Raw genomic sequence first — 19,386 nt, 5'->3', positions numbered from 1 at the left:
ATTCTTTAAACTTTCCAAAAGTTTCAGATTTCTTTTGCATCAAATATAGGTAACTATCTTGAATAATCGTCAATGAAAGTGAAGAAATATTCAAAACCTCCTCTCGCTTGCACAATAAGTGCTCCACACACATCAGTGCGTACGAGTTAGATTGGTTCTATGGCTCTAGAACCATTTACAGAGAAAGGTCTTTTGGTTATCTTGCCTTCCAAACAGGACTCACAGACTGGAAGAGAACCAAGAGTTAATTCTCTTAAAGATCCCTCCTTTGCTAGTATGTTAATTCTATCCAAACCAATATACCACAATCTTAAATGCCATAGATATGTTTCTTTGTTGGAACCAATCTTTTGACGTTTAATAGACATTGGGCTTGCAACTTTAAACATTTCAGAGTTGTATAGAGATTGCTCTTTTGCCCTAAGTTTATACAACCTATCATCGGATTTTGCATGACATATTTAAATACTAGATCTTGAGATAACAACCGAATTATTATTGAAAGAAATATCAAAACCTTGTTCATGCGACATAGAAATAATAAAGTTCCCAATTAATAATCACATTACTAGTCATAAACTATAAAAATTTCTAAAACATTAGTTTTCTTGTTCTAAATAGAAATCTAAAGTCTCTAAAATAAGAACAAACTAAAAATTTTAAATTGTTCATAACAAAATTAAAATTCCAAATAAAACTAAAATCAAGCTCCATCTCAATCTAGCATCTGGCGCACAGTTAACCTCTTTGTTGAAAGATTCTTAACCTGCAATGAAGAACAAAATTATAGTTTGTGGGAGTACAATAATCACCAGAAAAATATATGTAAATAATATTTAATTTTATTTCTTTCAAACGATTAGACTTAACAACTTCTTCAGCTTCGTCTATTATCGAGTGTCATATTTCATAGGCGTTCTCGATATGTATATATTTTCATATCATTTCGTCAGGCAAGCTATAAAGTAAGCAATAACGAGCCAAATGATTGGACTTTCTCCAATCACTATATTTATCATGTTCTTCATAACCATGTGAAAATGATGGAACTGATGGGGGTTCTTCAATAATCGTATTCATTAAATTTTAGTTTTGAGAACAATCATCATTCCCGAATACCAAAAATGCATGTCATTTAGATTAAATATAAGAGTTTCGAGGAAGACATCAAGGGTATGTTTAGGAGATGGCATGATTGCTGAAATAAATAAATAATATCACAAAATGAATTTATCATATATTATGAATATCAGTAAGTTTTTGGAATATTAAATATGATGCATGAATGCCACAAATTTAAATAACACATAATAAAAACAATGATTACTAATTCCATGATAAATTAATGGACCAGCCTTAGGATAGGTCAGACTAATCCCAAATTAATTTTGAGACAATTCTCAAATCCATAAGTGAAAACTTAAAATCAACTATTTTCTCTTTTGACTTACAACAACCGCTAGTTTGGTCAAGATTAACTAGTCCGCTCGAAAGCCTGGTTAACCTTTGTGAGTGTAACCCATTATTTTAAATTAATGGCTTAACTCAAGAGTATGCCTTAGGGTAAGTCAAACTTGAAATACATCATTCAATCTTATTCTTATAAAGAAGTTAACCTTGAAAAATAACACAGTCAGAAACATTCCTTAGGAGGACGCAAACAAGGGCGCCTTGAGGCCCATTCCATAAAACATCGGTGTTAACTAATAATAGAGACCACAGGAGTTATTGTTATGACTTTTGCTCCCACTCACTATTTTAGAATATGTGTTTTCTCAAAACATCCTATGCTTTTTAATTAATCAAATTAATTTACCAAATGATATTCTAATAATTACTAATCTTATTAAGCATTTAATCATTAAACAATATTTAATCAAACTACTAAATAGGGTATGAAACTATCTAGTCAATAAATGCTCTAATTATTAAGAATATCATTTTCCTGTCTAATAAAATTAATTATCAAATAGGTCTTGAAATTACTTAAAATCAATTTATCGTTTTATCCTAGATTAATTTAGATTAATTATATGATCCATTAAATGCATATAATCAAATAGGACATTCCTAATTAAAACATGTTCCATTCGATATGAGATACATGCTTTAATTAGATATTGTGTGGGTAACATGTATGGCATGTTATAATGCATGACAATGCTATTAAACACATTTAATACATTCAAATATTTAAATAAATAAATGTGATCCGAGTGTTTTGGGTATTTCTAGAAAAATTACAACACTTGCAAATATATAATAAAAATGTAAATATTATCTAAGACCTAAATAAGATCTTCTATCTACATTATTTGGCCATCAAAGTTTTCTTGGTACCCTTGCACCTATATCCATTTTAATTTTGAATTAAATAGCTTTTAATTATCTTAAACTAATTTTAAGAATAATTAAATTTTAGTTTAAAACCCAACAAGTTATTATGCCCAACTTGAATTTGGACTTAAAATAATTAATTCAAAATAAAACAACTTTAATGGGCATTGTGAAAAGCCCTAATGGATAATTTGTTGCCAATTAAGGTTTTTGAGAAACCCTAATCCTACAGCAATTAGGATTGGTGCGGCTAGGGCATAAATTCCCTTAAGGAGCCTCGGGTATGGAGGTTGGGTTGGTAGCAGTGACGCACGAGGCTCAGGGAGCACCAGAAGCGCCCGTGTAAGGGAGGCTAGGCACGACGTGCCATGTGAAGGGGCTTGGTGAGCGCCGTGTGCATGGGGCTCGGGGAGCGTAGGTGCAAGCGCGTGGGGTTCGACTAGTAGCAAAGGCGTGTGGCTCAGGCTGGCAGTAGAAGCAGACACACGCGGGGCTCGGGGCTGGAGGGCCGAGAGCCTAGGCCATGGAATCAAAAGCTTTGGGGCTTGGGAGGATATTTTTTTACATAATTTAACATTGCAGAAAAATTAAATTACAAAATTCTTATGCCCTAAATGGCTTACATTTTTTAGATCTAGAAATAATTAAGAACAATTTCTAATCCCAAAACACCATATAATTAACGACTCTTAAGAACAAACATTCATCCATTCATCACACATTACAATAATATAAGAATGCATATTATACCCACACATCAATTAATGTAAGCAGACATTAATGACCGCTCTGGTACAGATTGTTGGTAACTGGTTTACCATATGCACAGCGGAAATCTCAAGGTGGTAGGCCCAGAGATTTCAAAAAAAATATTTAAATAATGTGTCCATTAATATGCAAAAAATTAATCAAAGAGAAAGAAAAAGATAAGGATTTACCAGTTGCAGAACAAACAAGAATCGTTGCTATCTTTTAGTAACTCCAACGAATATGCAATCCAAAGCAGCCTTGTGAGTACTCAAACCAAGATCTTCCAAGATTTATCTCTACACCTCAAGACGTGTGGACACGTAGATTAATGATGGGAAATTTTTTGATTCATAAGATGTACTAAGCTCATGAGATCTTGGAATATTAGGTCTGAGACAATTTTCAGGGATAAAGAAAAATAATACGATATATTTTTCTCTGTGAAAAGCTTAGAACTTTCTCTTAGAATTTTCTCTCTATTAAGCGTATTACAAAACTATTTCCATCAGATAGATTTATACAAGAATTAATTAAATTTTAAAATTCAAAATTCAAATTATAAATCAATTATTAAATAATTATGTATATAAAATAAATATCCTAGACACATTCTTGGACCTTGTTACACGCCAACTACAATGCATACATTGTAGTTGGCGTGTAACACATCCTTGATTTCAAGGATGTGTTCCAACCACTTTCTTTTAATTTTTAATTTAATAATTATTTATTCGAAAACATCTAAACTTGATAACTTATCTTATCTTATCAAATTAATTAAAGAATAACTATCATTTCAAATTCAAATCCTATTTGAATTATCAAAAATATATTTTCACATTTATTTAAATAAATAAAATCAATTAATTCAAAATTAGTTATCCTAATAATTTAAATGTCATTTTTGAAATTGCCATTTTATTTAAAAAATTAATTTAAAAAATTCCTTTAATGGAAATAACAATTTAAAAAATTACTAAATTAATTAAATAATTCGTCGCAATTACATATTTGACCCTTAAGAACAAATTTATTCTGAATATGTCATTTTTTTTATTTTTTTCTAAATTTACACTCTTACCTTGAATAGTGTTGATAGGGCCATCTCGGGGACCTATGGACCTATAATTTCAAGCTCCAATAAATTTAGATTATTAATTAAAACTCTTTAATATAAAAACCTTAATTTATTAATATCAATATTGTTCCACTAAAAATATGAGACTGCACTATTGTAATTGTAGACATTTATTTATTGAGTACTTTTAAGTATATAAAAAGTGTCCATCAATTTAATCACTACATACAATTCAATCCTCTATTAATGGTTCATAATTAAAGTAGGAATTAATTACAGTTTAACCTATTTAATTATATCTTGTTTCCTTAAGTGCCATAAACTTTACTAGTGAAGGTTAATTCATAAACAGAATTATGAATTTGAGCTCAATAACCTTTTAGTTACAAAAGCCAACTCTTAAGATAACCATTATTCAATTACTCTCTGAAAGGTATAAAATCCATATCTGTATATTATTTCCCCAGCCATTTACATTAATGAGTTCCCAAAACAAAATATTTTAGCATGATCATTCTGACAAACCATAACGAGTGAATAAAAAAACTCATATAATATAAACAAGAGTTCATAATAACTTCAGGAATAAGAAAAATGTGTATATGATTATCTTATTGATATGTTAAATTAATACTTATAGTGTAAACTGTATTATTAAGTATTAATAGCATATCGTGTCTCGTTCATCTATAACCACTTTATACAAAGTACCTTCACTAAGATGTCCTACTACATTAGTAATCCAAATCTAAATTACATGTATTCATAATACTAGTGAACCTTACTTACAATATTTAATCCAAAGATTCCATATAACTTTGTTTTACTATGAACTATTTAAATTCATTCTGTATAATCTTAATCCTCTCGTACCAATACAAGATTGTAGTCACAATAACGAATTTGATAATTTTCTTATATTCATATAATATTATTCTAATAATAAAAATAAACAATAAATATATGCAAAAATTCATTTCAATTATTTATTTCCTAAAACATTGTTCAATACATATGCTTTAAAGGGTATTAATCCCAACAATCTCCCACTTGCCCTAAAGCTAATGAGGCATCTCTCGCAAAACCATATTGCTAACATGATCTTTAAAATACTTGGTAGACAAAGTCTTAGTAAAAGGACCGACAATGTTATGCTTCGAAGCTATCTTCATAACTGCTACATCTCCTCTGTGAACAATATCCCTAATCAAGTGGTATTTCCTCTCGATATGCTTTCCCCTCTTATGACTTCTTGGTTCCTTCAAGTTAGCTACTGCCCCACTGTTATTACAGTATAGGACTAGTGGCTTATCCATGTCTGGAACAACTTCCATATAAGTATAGAACTTTTTTACCCACACAACCTGTTAAGCTGCTTCACAAGCCACTATGTATTCGACTTCCATGGTAGAATATGTGATACTGGTTTGTTTAATAATATGCCAGACCACAGCTCCTCCACCAAGTGTGAACACTAATCCAGAAGTTGATTTTTGACTATCTCTGTCTGATTGAAAATTAGAATCAGTGTATCCAGTGGGGTTCAGATCACCACCTTAATATACAAGCATATATTCTCTAGTTTTCCTAAAATACTTGAGAATATTCTTTAATGCATCCCAATGACTCTATCCAGGATTGGATTGATAACGACTGACCATTCCTACTACATAACAAATGTCAGGTCTTGTACACACCATGGCGTACATTAGACTGCCTACTGTAGAGGCGTAGGGATACTGTCTCATATCATCTTCTTCTTGAGGTGTCTTAGGAAACTGTTCTTTAGAAAGGGCAATTCCATGATGGGTTGGCATATCACCCTTATTGGAATTTCGCATACCAAATCGCTCTAGTACCTTATCTATATAAGTAGCTTGAGACAGATCCAAAACTTTGTTTTGTTGATCCCGATGGATCTGGATGCCCAGAACGTAGTTTGCATCTCCCAAATACTTCATTTGGAATTGCTCGGATAGCCATTTCTTTACTTTTGTCAATGTCCCTACGTCATTTCTAATCATTAGAATATCATCAACGTAAAGAATCAGGAATACCATGCCATCTTTGATTTGTTTGTAGACACAAGGTTCTTCAACGTTTTGTTCAAAACCATACATTTTGATTGTGTCATTAAATCTTAGATTCCAAGATCTTGAAACTTGTTTGAGTCTATAAACGGACCTAAGAAGCTTGCAAACCTTTTGCTCTTGACCTTTTATTTTGAACCCGTCTGGTTGAGACATATAAATGGTCTCGCCAAGATAGCCATTCAGAAGTGTTGTCTTAACATCCATTTTCCATATCTCATAATCCATGCAAGCAGCTATGGACAAGAGTATGCGAATGAATTTAAACATGGCCACAAGAGAAAAGGTTTCTTCATAATCAACCCCTTCACTCTGAGCGTAACCTGTTGTTACTATCCTAGCTTTGAAAGTTTCCACTTTCCCATCCACTTCTCTTTTCTTCTTGAATATCCATTTGAAACCAATAGGTTTAACATTTTAAGGAATATCATCAAGAGTCCAGATGGAATTGGAATAGATCGATTCCATTTCTAGGTTCATGGCATCTTGCCATTTTTCTTTGTCATAATCTTCCATTGCATCTCTGTATGTCAATGGATCATCTTTGCTTGTGTCAGACATAAGCATTTGAACTTCAAGTTCATAGTGACTTTGCTGCCTGATGTCATGGGCCGCCAAATTTACTCCACGGATTGACGGAACATGAGGCATTTTTTAGCACACTCAGCTAGCAAGTTAGCCTAAAACTCACACATGTGACAAACAAGCCTAATAGTTAGTAGCAATACAAGTCTCGCACTTGTAAGGGCAATGACGTAGCATGAGCAAGCACAAAGAAAACCATCCAAAGACAACATCCCTCACAACAACTAGAGCATACAACATAGGCAAGTGGCACACGATGGCCCAACAAAGGCAACAAAAAAGTAACACATAGACCATAAAGAAAGCATACACAATGGGACATGGATAAACATCGTTTTATTCATATATGGCCTTGATAGGGCAAGGGAGTACACAGCTTAAGCTTCTATCTGCTGGTGGCAATGTTGATTCCCTAAGTCACTAGATCACCTCCCCCTAAGGAGCATTCTAAGGAAATAAAGTCTTCCTAGGAACATATATAATTTTCTCCTGGGAGACATATACATAATTACAAAAGTGTCAACCCCTACCCCTAAGGTTACTTGGTGCAAGGCTTAACTAATGATCAAGCACCAAGGCATGCTCATACATAAAAAATGGCCCCCTAGAGGTGTGTCATGTCGCAGCATGTCACACTCTCCCCCACTTAAATCTTTGCCATCCTCGAGGAACCTGCTCCTTGCTGATCTTCAATCTTTTGCGTAAGCTTGTGCAAGTCCTCCTCCCTTTCCCAAAAAAATTCTTCATCTTTGAGCCCTTTCCACTTCACTAGAAACTCTTTCTTCTTCTTTCTGTCCACGACCACGGTCCTGTCTACTAGGATTTCTTCAGGTTGTGCTGCTTCGTATCTTGACGCTGACTCATTCTCTGGTAGACTAGTTGCGAGCTGGATCTTCTGGATCTTTATGATACACTTTGAGGTTGTTGACATGCAAGACTGGGTGTATCTTCATCCATTCTTGTAAGTTGACTTTGTAGGAGGTTAGACCCACTTTCGAGATGACTAGAACAGGACCCTCGTATTTGCGGATGAGATTGATGTCCTTATTCCCTTGAAATCTCAGTTGTTCGGGCCTCAACTTTATCATCACTAAGTCGCCTGCTTTGAATTCCAGCGGTTGTCTCTTCTAATTTGCCCACTTCTTCATTCTCTTTGAAGCCTTCTCCAGATAGGCTCAGGCAATCTCGATGGTTTTCTTCCAGCTTTTCTTGGATTTCTTCCTGGGTACTCATCCATTATGTGGGGTAACAGTGGTTGCTAGCCATTGACAACTTCAAAAGCGCTCTTGCTTGATGAAATTTTTTTCTGAGAGTTGAAGCAAAATTGACAAAATTGAGCTACGTCCAATAGTTGAGGCCAATTCTTTTGGTTGGCATTGAAAAAATGTCGCAAGTACTCTTCCAGCATCCCATTGAATCTTTCAATCTGTCCGTCCGTCTAAGGATGGTAGCTCGAGGAAATGTTTAGTTGTGACCCCAAAAGGTTGAATAACTCAGATGTGAACCTTCCATCTCGGTCACTGACTATATTTTGGGGTACTCCCCAATACTTAACAACGTACTTAAAGAAAAGTCTTGATGTCTCTTCTGTCGAGCAATACTTCGACACCGGTATGAATGTTGCATACTTTGAAAATCTATCCACGATCACTAAGATCACACTCAAGTCTCCTGTCTTCGGTAGACTAGTAATGCAGTCAAGTGACGCATTCTCCCATGGTCGGCTTGGGACTAACAAATGTTCTAACAACCCTGACATCTTTTGTCTCTCCATTTTGTCTTGCTGGCAGGTGAGACAGGTCGTGGTATACTTGTTGGGGTTTTATGCCCTAATTAAAACCCAAATTCTTTGTAATCTTATTTTATTATCAATAAAAGAATAGAAATCATTTTTTGACTTGGTCAATCACTTTGCTCACATGTTTTATTTTCATGATTATTTGTTTAATATAAACTTCTATTAAATCCCGAGCATATAGCTAATCTTATTTATAGTGACGTAATCACAGTGGAATATAAATATGATTATATGTTCAAAATAAGTTAGTCCTAAGATTAGTCAGTGCACCGGATTTACACTGACTTGCCAATCTACGATATGATCTACTTACACATTACAGTGTTATGTTCTTTCCAGAACATTAGCAAAGTAGATAAGATCGAATGTATATGTTACATCGGACAGGACCGATATTGACAGTTGATAAGATAAGTAAACATGTCGTTATTATCTATTATAGTCATATCATATAGTTGACCATAGGTCAATTCAATCTCAATTCTGAGTGGTTAGTATGCTAACTGATTGTATTATTTGAGTTCTTTGACTTGTTCGTTACCAGCTTACCCTACGGACTAGCCCATACTTACATCTTGGGAACTCGGTAGTATAATTGAGTGGGAGTGTTAATCATAGGTATGAACATCTATAGCTTCTGATGAAGAAGTGAAACGATGGTTTCCTTTTAGTTTGGTTCAAGGTGTTAAATGATAGAGATCTCATTTCAGTAATTAAATTAGTTTACTGAAATATCATTTACAAGGAACTAAGTGTTTTAAGGATAAAATACAATGAGGGGTAAAATGGTATTTTAGTCCTATCTCATTGTAGACCGTCTATAGAGGATTGAGTGACAATTATGGTTGTAACAATGGATAATTAATAGTTTATCTATATTTGTTATAGCGTTCTATGAATTCAAGAGTGCAATTCCGAGTCTATAGTGGAGTCACGAGGAATTAATAAGTTAGTAAATTTATTTGTTGGATTTATGATAACTTATTGGAGCTTGATTTCATAGGCCCATGGTCCCCATTGTACCTTGGATAAAATCATCTAGATAGTCTCAATTAATTGATTTAATTATCAATTAGAATTATCAAAGTTGACCAGATCAATTTTGGATAGTTTCACAGAGTTGTGTAATTTTGAGAAGAAAAGAAAAATTATGGCAGATTTGTTAATTAAGATAAATTGGTATCTAAATTAATAAATAAATTTAAATCAAGGTTCAAATTATAAATAATTAATTTGATAAAGGATTTAAATAATTATTTAATTAATTAAATCAATAGAAAATAATACAGACCTTTATTTTAAGTCCAATGGGCTTATAATCAAATGGGAAATTTCACGGGCCTATAGCCCATGATAATTTCGACCTAGGGCTTCAAAATGGCTGTTATTTTATTGATTTTTTTAATTAAATTAAATGGCCTAATTGAGTTTATAAAAGGAGTGCTTAGAGAGAAGATTTTAGAGAAGACAGATAAGTCACAAGTCAGATTTTCTGATAGTTTTATATTCTCTCTAAACACAAGTCCTTTTATATGCCACTTTGTTATTTTCTCTTCTTCTCTCTATATCTATCTCATGTGTTGAGAATTGCCCACACTAGTCTAGGTGGTTCTAAGGATACATTGGAAGATCGTGAAGAAAATAGAAGATCGGTTCAGTTTCTTGATAATACTCTGCGACAGAAAGGATACAAGAGTTAGAGAAACTAAAGGAAGGACTTTTAATTCCGCTGCGTATACTGTAAGTATTATATTATTTGTTTCTCTTTGAATTCAATTTTAGAAACATGTTTTAGGCTATCTCGTATTAATTTGTTTAATATTAGATATACATGAAAATAAATAAAGATCCTGTATAAGTTTTCCAACAATACTCCACTATATCATCGCACATTTATGGCCAGTAGTACCCTTACTTCTACAGGGCATGTGTCCTCTGCCACCCTGGGTGACCCGCCCACAAGGTGTCGTGACACTCACTCATTAGTATCCTCTGCAAATCTCCCATCTTTGGAAAATATAAGTGTCCACCCTTGGCCCACAAAAATCGTCTTCCACCCAAACATGGCGAGTTTTCCTTCCTTTGTGAGATTCATGATGGTCTTCACCAACAAGCCTTTCTCCATGTTCTCCTTAATGTGCTCTCAGATAGGAGTAGTCACTGTTAGAGAATATATTTTTATACTCAATGGAAAAGTGGAAAAACCAAAATACAACTCTATGCAAAAAATACAATAGACAAGGTAATTGATTAAATAAATATTACAACTCAATTGCTCAAAATACAAGTGAATAGAAATAAGAGAAGGAAGAGAATTATAAGAACTAAAACCCTAAAACAAAAGATACCAATGAATATGTAAATATAAATAGAAGTAGAGGATTACAAACTCAATACACTAATAATACAAGAAGAACAACAGAATGAAAAGATCAATGAAAAAACAAACTCTCACACAACTAAAGTGTAGAGTAGTGGGGATCACCAACTTGAACAAGGTTCAAAACCTTTGTCCAAAATCTTATTTCCCCCTATTCTCTAAGCACTAAGGGATCTCTCTAGGAAATAGCTCTCTAGAATTATCAAGCCTCTATGGTGTATTTTCCACCCAAGTGCTTTGTGGATGGAAAAATGGTGTGTCTTACAAGTGAGCATTAGGCTCCTATTTATAGAGTTTGAGATACCCCTTTGAATTTCAAATTCCACCAACCCCCATGGCTGTTACCAATGCTTAATTGGATGTTTATGGAATTAAAATGGAGATTTGGGAGTTATTTGGGATGTTAGAACCGTTCAATTTGGAAAAAAATGAAAAACCAAATAGGCTGTCAGCCTCACTGGCCGCGGCCAGGACTTTTCAGTGGCCGCGGCCACTGGCTTCTGTCCCCCAGGACGCGGCCACAGGCCATTTTAAGCAAAAAAATTCATTTTTCCAAAATGTCCCAAATCCTTTCCCACATGATTTTGTAACCTCCAAACACCTATTGGGAGTTAAAAACATGTCTCCAACAGCCATATTTCATCATGACTTTGTGAAATCCAATCTCAAATGTGTAACATATAATATAAACATTATTGGGTAATATTTGGGAGTTACAAATTTGTAACTAATTTTGTAACTCCAAAATATGTCACATTTGGGCACACACATGTGTCTAATTTTGTGACTCTCAATAATATGTTACAAGGTGTGACAAATCACATTTGTGTGAAAAATCTCATTTTGTCACATTATTTAATCTAACATTATATTATATGAAATAATATAACAGTCACCGCGCTAGTCGACATGTTTTCTTGCAATTTTAGAATTGCGGCTTTACGACTCAGGGCATCAGCTGCCTTGTTTAGATGACCTGCCTTGTGTTCGAAAAGAAAGCCGAATTCTGCTACAAACTCCTGCCATCTTGCTTGCTTGGGGGTAGGCTTTGGCTGGGTGAGGAAATGACTTATTGTTGCATTGCCCATTTTCACCACAAACTTCGACCCCAACAAATAGTGCCTCCACACTCGTAGACAATGAATTATTGCAATAAGCACTTTCTTTTGCACAGTGTACTGCCTTTCCGCCTCTGTAATTTTGTAGCTTTCATAAGCTAAGGGGTGACCCTCTTCAAGTACTCTTCCCAAAGCATAATCAGATGCAACTATCTGCACTTCAAAGGGTTTACTAACATCTTGTAAGGTGAGGACATGATCTCACATCATGGCTTCCTTTAGACTCTCAAATGCTTCAACGCATCTATTGGTCCACGTCCAAGTTACACCCTTCTTCAACAACTCGGTCAAGGGTTCCACTCTTCTTGAATAATCTTCCATAAATTTTTTATAGCAATTGGCTAAACCAAGGAAAGAGTGTAGTTACTTTAAATTGGTGGGGGTATTCCATTCTTAAATAGCCTGCACCTTCTCTAGATCCATGCGGATTCGATCACGCTCCATAATGTGGCCTAGGAACGTGATTCTCTCTTGTGCGAAGGAGCACTTCTCCTGCTTCACATAGAGTTGGTTCTCTCTCAACTTCTGAAACACTTGAGCTAAGTGTCATTGATGTTCTTCTATCGTGGCGCTATAAACAACAATTTCATCCAAGTAGACTACAACGAACTTATCCAGGTACTCATGGAAAACTTGGTTCATCAATGTACAGAATGTGTTTGGTGCATTTTTTCAACCCAAACAGCATGACTCCAAACTTGAATGCCCCATATCGAGTCACACACGTTGTCTTCGGCTCATCCCATTCTACTACCGCACTTGGTAGTAGCCTGATCTCAAATGCAGTTTTGTAAAGAATTTTGCTCCACTTAAATGCTTGAACAGGTCTACGATCAAGGGGATGGGTTACTTATTGCGCAGACACCTTGTTGAGAGCCCGGTAATCAATACACAATCTCAAGCTCCCATCATGCTTATTCTAAAATAGCACGGGTGCACCAAATGACGCCTTCGATGGTCTGATGAAGCATGCCTCTAGTAACTCCTTCAACTACTCCATCGGTTCTTCTAGTTCAGGGGGCGCCATCCTATAAGCCGCCTTCGCATATGGTTTGGCTCTAGGCACAAACTCAATCTGGTGATCAATCCCTCTTCTAGTTGGCAAGGCTTGGGGTAGTTGATCCAGCATAACATCTTTATACTTCTTCAAGACCATTCGAATCTTTGGTGGAATGACTTCATCCACCGTATTCTCATATATTGTGGGTAGGGAAACATATGTGGGTTCTTGTCTTCTCACGCCCTTCTTCAACCGCAGGGCTGACAACAACTTAGTTTATGGGGGTTGCTCCACTTTACCAGGCACCGCTGCAGGTGTCTCTCCCATTATGAGTAAGCTTCTCGTAGCTGGAATGGGAATGGCTCCCTTCTCTACAAGAAAGTCTATACTCAATATCACATCAAAGTCGTCCATTCACATGACCACCAAGTCAGTTTGCCACTCTCACAAGCCGATCTTCATGTTCACCTTCCTAGCCACGCAAGTTATAGCAAAGGCTTCTGAGTTAACTGGTTTCATGCGTCCATAGTCTTTCTCCCATTTCAGTCCCAGACATTTTGCTTCGATCTCTTAAATGAAGTTGTGAGTGGCGCCCATGTCGATCATCACGCTCCCGACCATTTTATCGTTTAGAGTGGCATCCACATACATTAGTCATTTTCCAAAGGTTTTCTTCACTTTCACACCATGTGCGTATATTCCTCCTCCTCTTTGTTGGCTTGCTCTCCTTGGGATGCCTGGAGGGCACTCATCTTGGATTTGTGAGGACATTCTATCGACTTATGCAGACTGACACATATCCAACATGTAAGAGGCTTCTTGAACGGGGGCTACTACCTTTGCTAGGAGAGTTAGACTCCACAGTCCTCTTTTGTCCTCCCCCACTCTTGCTCTTCCAAAACTTTCCCAACTTCTTACCCCCAATGTTGCTTCTGCTAGGTGAAGGATTAGTCTTCTTCGATTGAATGTTCCCTTATGAGTAATCAGTCAATCGTTCGGCAGTAGCTTGAGCGGTGGCCAAGTCTTCCACTCATTGTCTCTCGATCTCATGCATTTCCCAAGGCTTCAATCCTTCCAAAAAGTCAAAGAGCTTGTCCACTTCGAACATGTATTTGTTAGGAATGGTTCCTAGTGCGCAGCGGAAGTTGCGATAATCGTATACAACAAAAATTTTCATATAAACAACTTTATATGAGGATCTTTTAATATGCAATATGTTAATCAATATATACATATATAAAATGTATATGAAAAATAATACGAAATGATTTACCTCTTGTAGCCTATCAAGAATCCTTGAATCTTTTCGTATATGTTTCGATCTTCCTATCCTTGCTAGAGTACTCACACCTAGATCTTCCAAGACGTTCTCTACATCTCAAGATGTGGGTGGGCACATAGAGAACAAGGATCAATTTTGTGAATCAAAAGTATTCTCAACTCATGATACTTTTGATTATAGGCTAGAGAGAAAAGGATTTTGCTTTTGTGAAAAAAGATGATAGTTTTTCCTTCTCTGTAAAAAAAAAAAAAAAAAAAACTTGTTAAGACTTGTTGTTTCTATTTTCTATCATATATAATATATAAACATTATTACCATAATAATAATAATAAAGAAAATACAATCATCTTTTTATAATAATAATAAAAGACAAAGTCTAACATTCCATTTTAAAACCCCTTTTAAAATGTTTTATTAATTAATTAAAAATAAAAATAAAAATCCAACTTCTGATAACATCAGAAGTGCCACACGCATAGAGTAGTCCAAGACCTATGCGTGTGGCCTATCCCTGAAAAATGGGATTTTGATTTTTTTTATGTGTAATTATTTTAATTAATTAATAATTAGATATCCAAATAAGGTATCATCTTTATAAGGAAAAGATAACAACTTAAATTTCAAAATTCAAAATTCAAAATTTAAATTTCCATTATCATCTTATTATTAATTAAATATATATAATACTGAAAACCAAAATTTGAATATCCATATTTATTTATTCACGCTTAGATAAAATAACTAATTAAAATCAATTTATTCTATTTCTACACAATTTTGAAAATTTTACAAATGCAATAATAAATTGTGCAACTTCAATTATCACATAATTGCACATTTATCCCAAAGAATAAATATTCACTCAAATAGTCCATTCATAGTTTAACCCTTGTATCAACTCTTACCTTGATTAGTGTTGATAAAGCCATCCCGAGGACCTATGGACCAATAATTCCAAGCTCCAATAAATAAAAGATTATTAACCAAAACTCTTTGATTCAATAATCATATTTATTAATCTCATGATTATTCCACTATAAATATAAGACTGAACTCTTGAGAATTAAAGACATATATTTACTAAGTACTTTATTGAAACCATAAAATGTCCATTGATATAATAATTACATAAAAAATAATCCTCTATTGATGATTTATAATTAAGTGGGAATAAAATTACCATTTTAATTATATCTTAATTCCTAATGTACCATTGACTTTTTTAGTGAAGGTTAATTCATAATCTAATTATGAATTTGACGTCAATAGCATTTTCAGTTCCAAAAGCTAACCTAATAGGGGATCATCATTCAATCTATAAGAAGATATATATTCCATATCTGTTAAGCTATGTCCCCAGCCATATACATCATTGAGTCCCCAAAACAATAGTTCTTAGCCTGATCATTCTGACAAACTGTAAAGCATGAATCAAGGATCAAGTGACATATATAGGAGTTCATAGTAACTTCAGGATTAAGATCAATTTGTATATGATCATTAGTTGATGTGTTTTATAATACTACGAAACAATATTTAAACAAGTATTATTAAATCACATCTGGTCTAGTTCTACATATTCTCAGCATGCAAAGTACCTCCTCTAAAGTGTCCTACTACACTAGTAACCCGGATCCAGGTCACATGTATTCATAATACTAGTGGATCATACTAGCAGTAATTAATCTAAAGATTCCATAACTTTATTTTAGTGCGAACTATTTAAGTTCATTATCTCAATCTCGATCCTCTCATACAAATTTGAGATTGAGACCACATAGATGAACTTGAGAATTTTTTTATATTTACTTAATATTATTAACAATAATATAGTACATAAGCTACATATATATAATAATTCAATTCATTCATTTGTTTCATTAAAACCATTGTCTACTACAATTGCTTTAAGGGCACAATTCCCAGCAATCTCTCACTTGCCCTAAAGCAAATGAGGCATTTCCCTTAACCCCATGCCTCTTACATGATCCTGAAAAGATTTAATAGATAAAGTCTTTGTGAACGGATCTACAAGATTATCTTCGGGAGGCAATCTTCAAGACAGCAAAATCTCCTTGGTTAACAGTCTCTCGGATCGAGTGATATTTCCTCTTGATGTGCTTTCCCCTCTTGTGACTTGTGGGTTCCTTTGAATTATCTACTGCCCCATTATTATCACAGTGCATAACAAGTTGCTGATCCATATCTGGAACTACTTCCAGATCAATATAGAACTTCTTGAGCCACACAACCTCTTTAGCTGCTTCACAAGCTGCTATGTATTCGACTTCCATGGTGGAGTCTGCAATACTGGATTGTTTAATACTTCTCCAAACTACAGCACCTCCTCCAAGTGTCAAAACTGATCCAGATGTTGACTTTCAACTATCTTTGTCTGATTGAAAATTAGAATCAGTATATCAAGGGGGTTCAGGTCTCTACCTGAATACACAAGCATGTAATCTCTAGTATGTCTAAGATCCTTGAGAATATTCTTTACTGTTGTCCAATGACTCAATCTAGGATTGGATTGATAACAACTAACTATCTCTACTGCATAACTGATGTTAGGTCTAGTGCAAAACATTGCATACATTAGACTACCTACTGCAGAGGCATAGGGATGATGTTTCATGTCCTCCTCTTCCTGAGATGTTTATGGACATTGTTCTTTAGACAATTTAACTCTTGACCAATAGGCATAGTGCCATTCTTGGAGTTTTGCATACCAAAGCGTTCTAGCACTTTATCAATATAAGTTGCTTAAGACAACGCCAAAATTTTGTTCTTTCGATATCTACAGATCTGAATTCCCAAAACATATTTGGCTTCTCCCAAATCTTTCATTTGGAATTGCTCAGCTAACCATTTTGTTTACTTTTGATAATGTTTCTATGTCATTCCCAATGAGTAGAATATCATCAACGTAAAGAACGAGGAATACCACAATCTTATCTTTGATTTGTTTATAAACACAAGGTTCATCAATGTTTTATTCAAAACCAAACGTTTTGATTGTTTCATCAAATCTAAGATTCCAAGATCTTGAAGCTCTTTTAAGTCCATAAATAGACTTAAGAAGCTTGCATACTTTTTGCTCTTAACCTTAAACTTCGAACCCTTTTGGTTGAGACATGTAAATGGTTTCATCAAGATAGCCATTCAGAAAAGATGTTTTAACGTCCATTTGCCAAATCTCATAATCCATGCACACAACTATGGATAAAAGTGTGTGGATAGATTTGAACATGGCCACATGTGAAAAAGTTTCTTCATAATTAACTCCTTCTTTCTATGTGTAGCCCTTTGCTACTAGCCTTGCTTTGAAAGTCTCTACTTTCCCACATGCCCCTCTTTTCTTCTTGAATATCCATTTGCAACCAATAGGTTTAACATTCTCAGGTGGATCTTCAAGAGTCTAAAGGTCCATGGCGTTTAGCCATTTTTCTTTGTCAGAATATTCCATTGCATCTATATAAGTCACTGGATTATCTTTGTTTGTGTCAAACACAAGCATTTGAACTTCACGTTCATATTGTACTGGTTGTTTACCAACCCTTCCACTAAGACGAAGCTCTCTATTGTTCTGACTAGAACTAGCGATATCCTCTAGCTGTTTTTCTCTTGCCATTGCATGTGATTGGTCTTGCTTACTTGAGACCATTTCCTCAAGTATGACTTTACTTTGAGGTTTAAGATTATCTATATAGTCATGCTCTAGAAAAGTTGCATTTGTATATACAAACGTTTTGTTATCTTTAGGACTATAAAATATACCACTTTTAGTTTCTTTGGAATATCCTACAAACATGCACACTTCAGTGCGTGATTCCAACTTACCAGTCCTTCCTTTAAGCACGTGTGCAGGATAACCCCATATACGAAAATATCATAAACTAGATTAGTACCATTCCATAACTCCAATGGTGTTTTCTGAATAGACTTAGATGGAACAACATTGAGTATGTATAGAGCACATTTTATTGCATAACCCTAGAATGTCAAAGGCAATGATGAGAATGTCAAAGGCAATGTTAGGGAATTCCATGCTCACGCAAATGGTCCTCAAATTCATAATCTAAGTACTCTCCACCTCTATTTGATCGAAGTACTTTTAGTGATTTACCTAATTTCTTTTCAGCTTCTGCTCAGAATTCCCTAAACTTATCATAGGTTTCGAATTTTATTTGCATTAAACATAGGTAACCATATCTTGAATAATCGTCAATGAAAGTGACAAAATATTTATAACCTCCTCTAGCTTGGACATTTATTGGACCACAAATGTTCGTATGTACAAGTTGAAGTGGTTATGTGGCTCTTGAACCTTTAGCAGAGAAAGGTCTCTTGGTCATTTTTCCTTCTAGGCAGGATTCATAAATTAGGTGAGAACCAATAGATAGTTCTCTTAAAGGACCATCCTTTGTTAGTCTGATAATTCTGTCTAGACCAATATGTCCCAATCTCAAATGCCACAGATATGTTTCACTATTAAAATTTGTCTTTTGTCTTTTAATAGATCTAGGATTTGCAGTTTTAAATAATTCAGAATTATAAACATGCTCAATGTTGGACTCTAACTTGTAAAGTCCACCTTCAGATTTGCAGAACAAATTTCAAAACCATATTTCAAAATAACAATCGAATTTTTATTAAAAGAAACATTAAAACCTTGTTCAAGAAATTTTGATAAGGAAATTAAATTTCTAGTAAATCCAGGAATAAAATAAACATTGTCCAACACAATAAATTTATTATTATCAAACTCTAGGCGAGCTTTTCCAACTTCAGTTGTCGAGATCTCCTATCCACTTCTAACTCTCATGGTCACCTCTCCATGAGCCAGCTTCCTTGAAGTACTAAGAATCTGCGAAGAAAAACAAACATGGTTAGTGACTTCAGAATCAACTATCCAAGATGAAAAATCACCTTCCACTAAACAAGATTCTAAAATAAGTAAATCAAATT

Source organism: Humulus lupulus, chromosome 5, assembly GCF_963169125.1.
Source record: "Humulus lupulus chromosome 5, drHumLupu1.1, whole genome shotgun sequence".
NCBI lineage: Eukaryota > Viridiplantae > Streptophyta > Magnoliopsida > Rosales > Cannabaceae > Humulus > Humulus lupulus.
Note: the sequence above shows the minus strand (reverse complement) of the source record.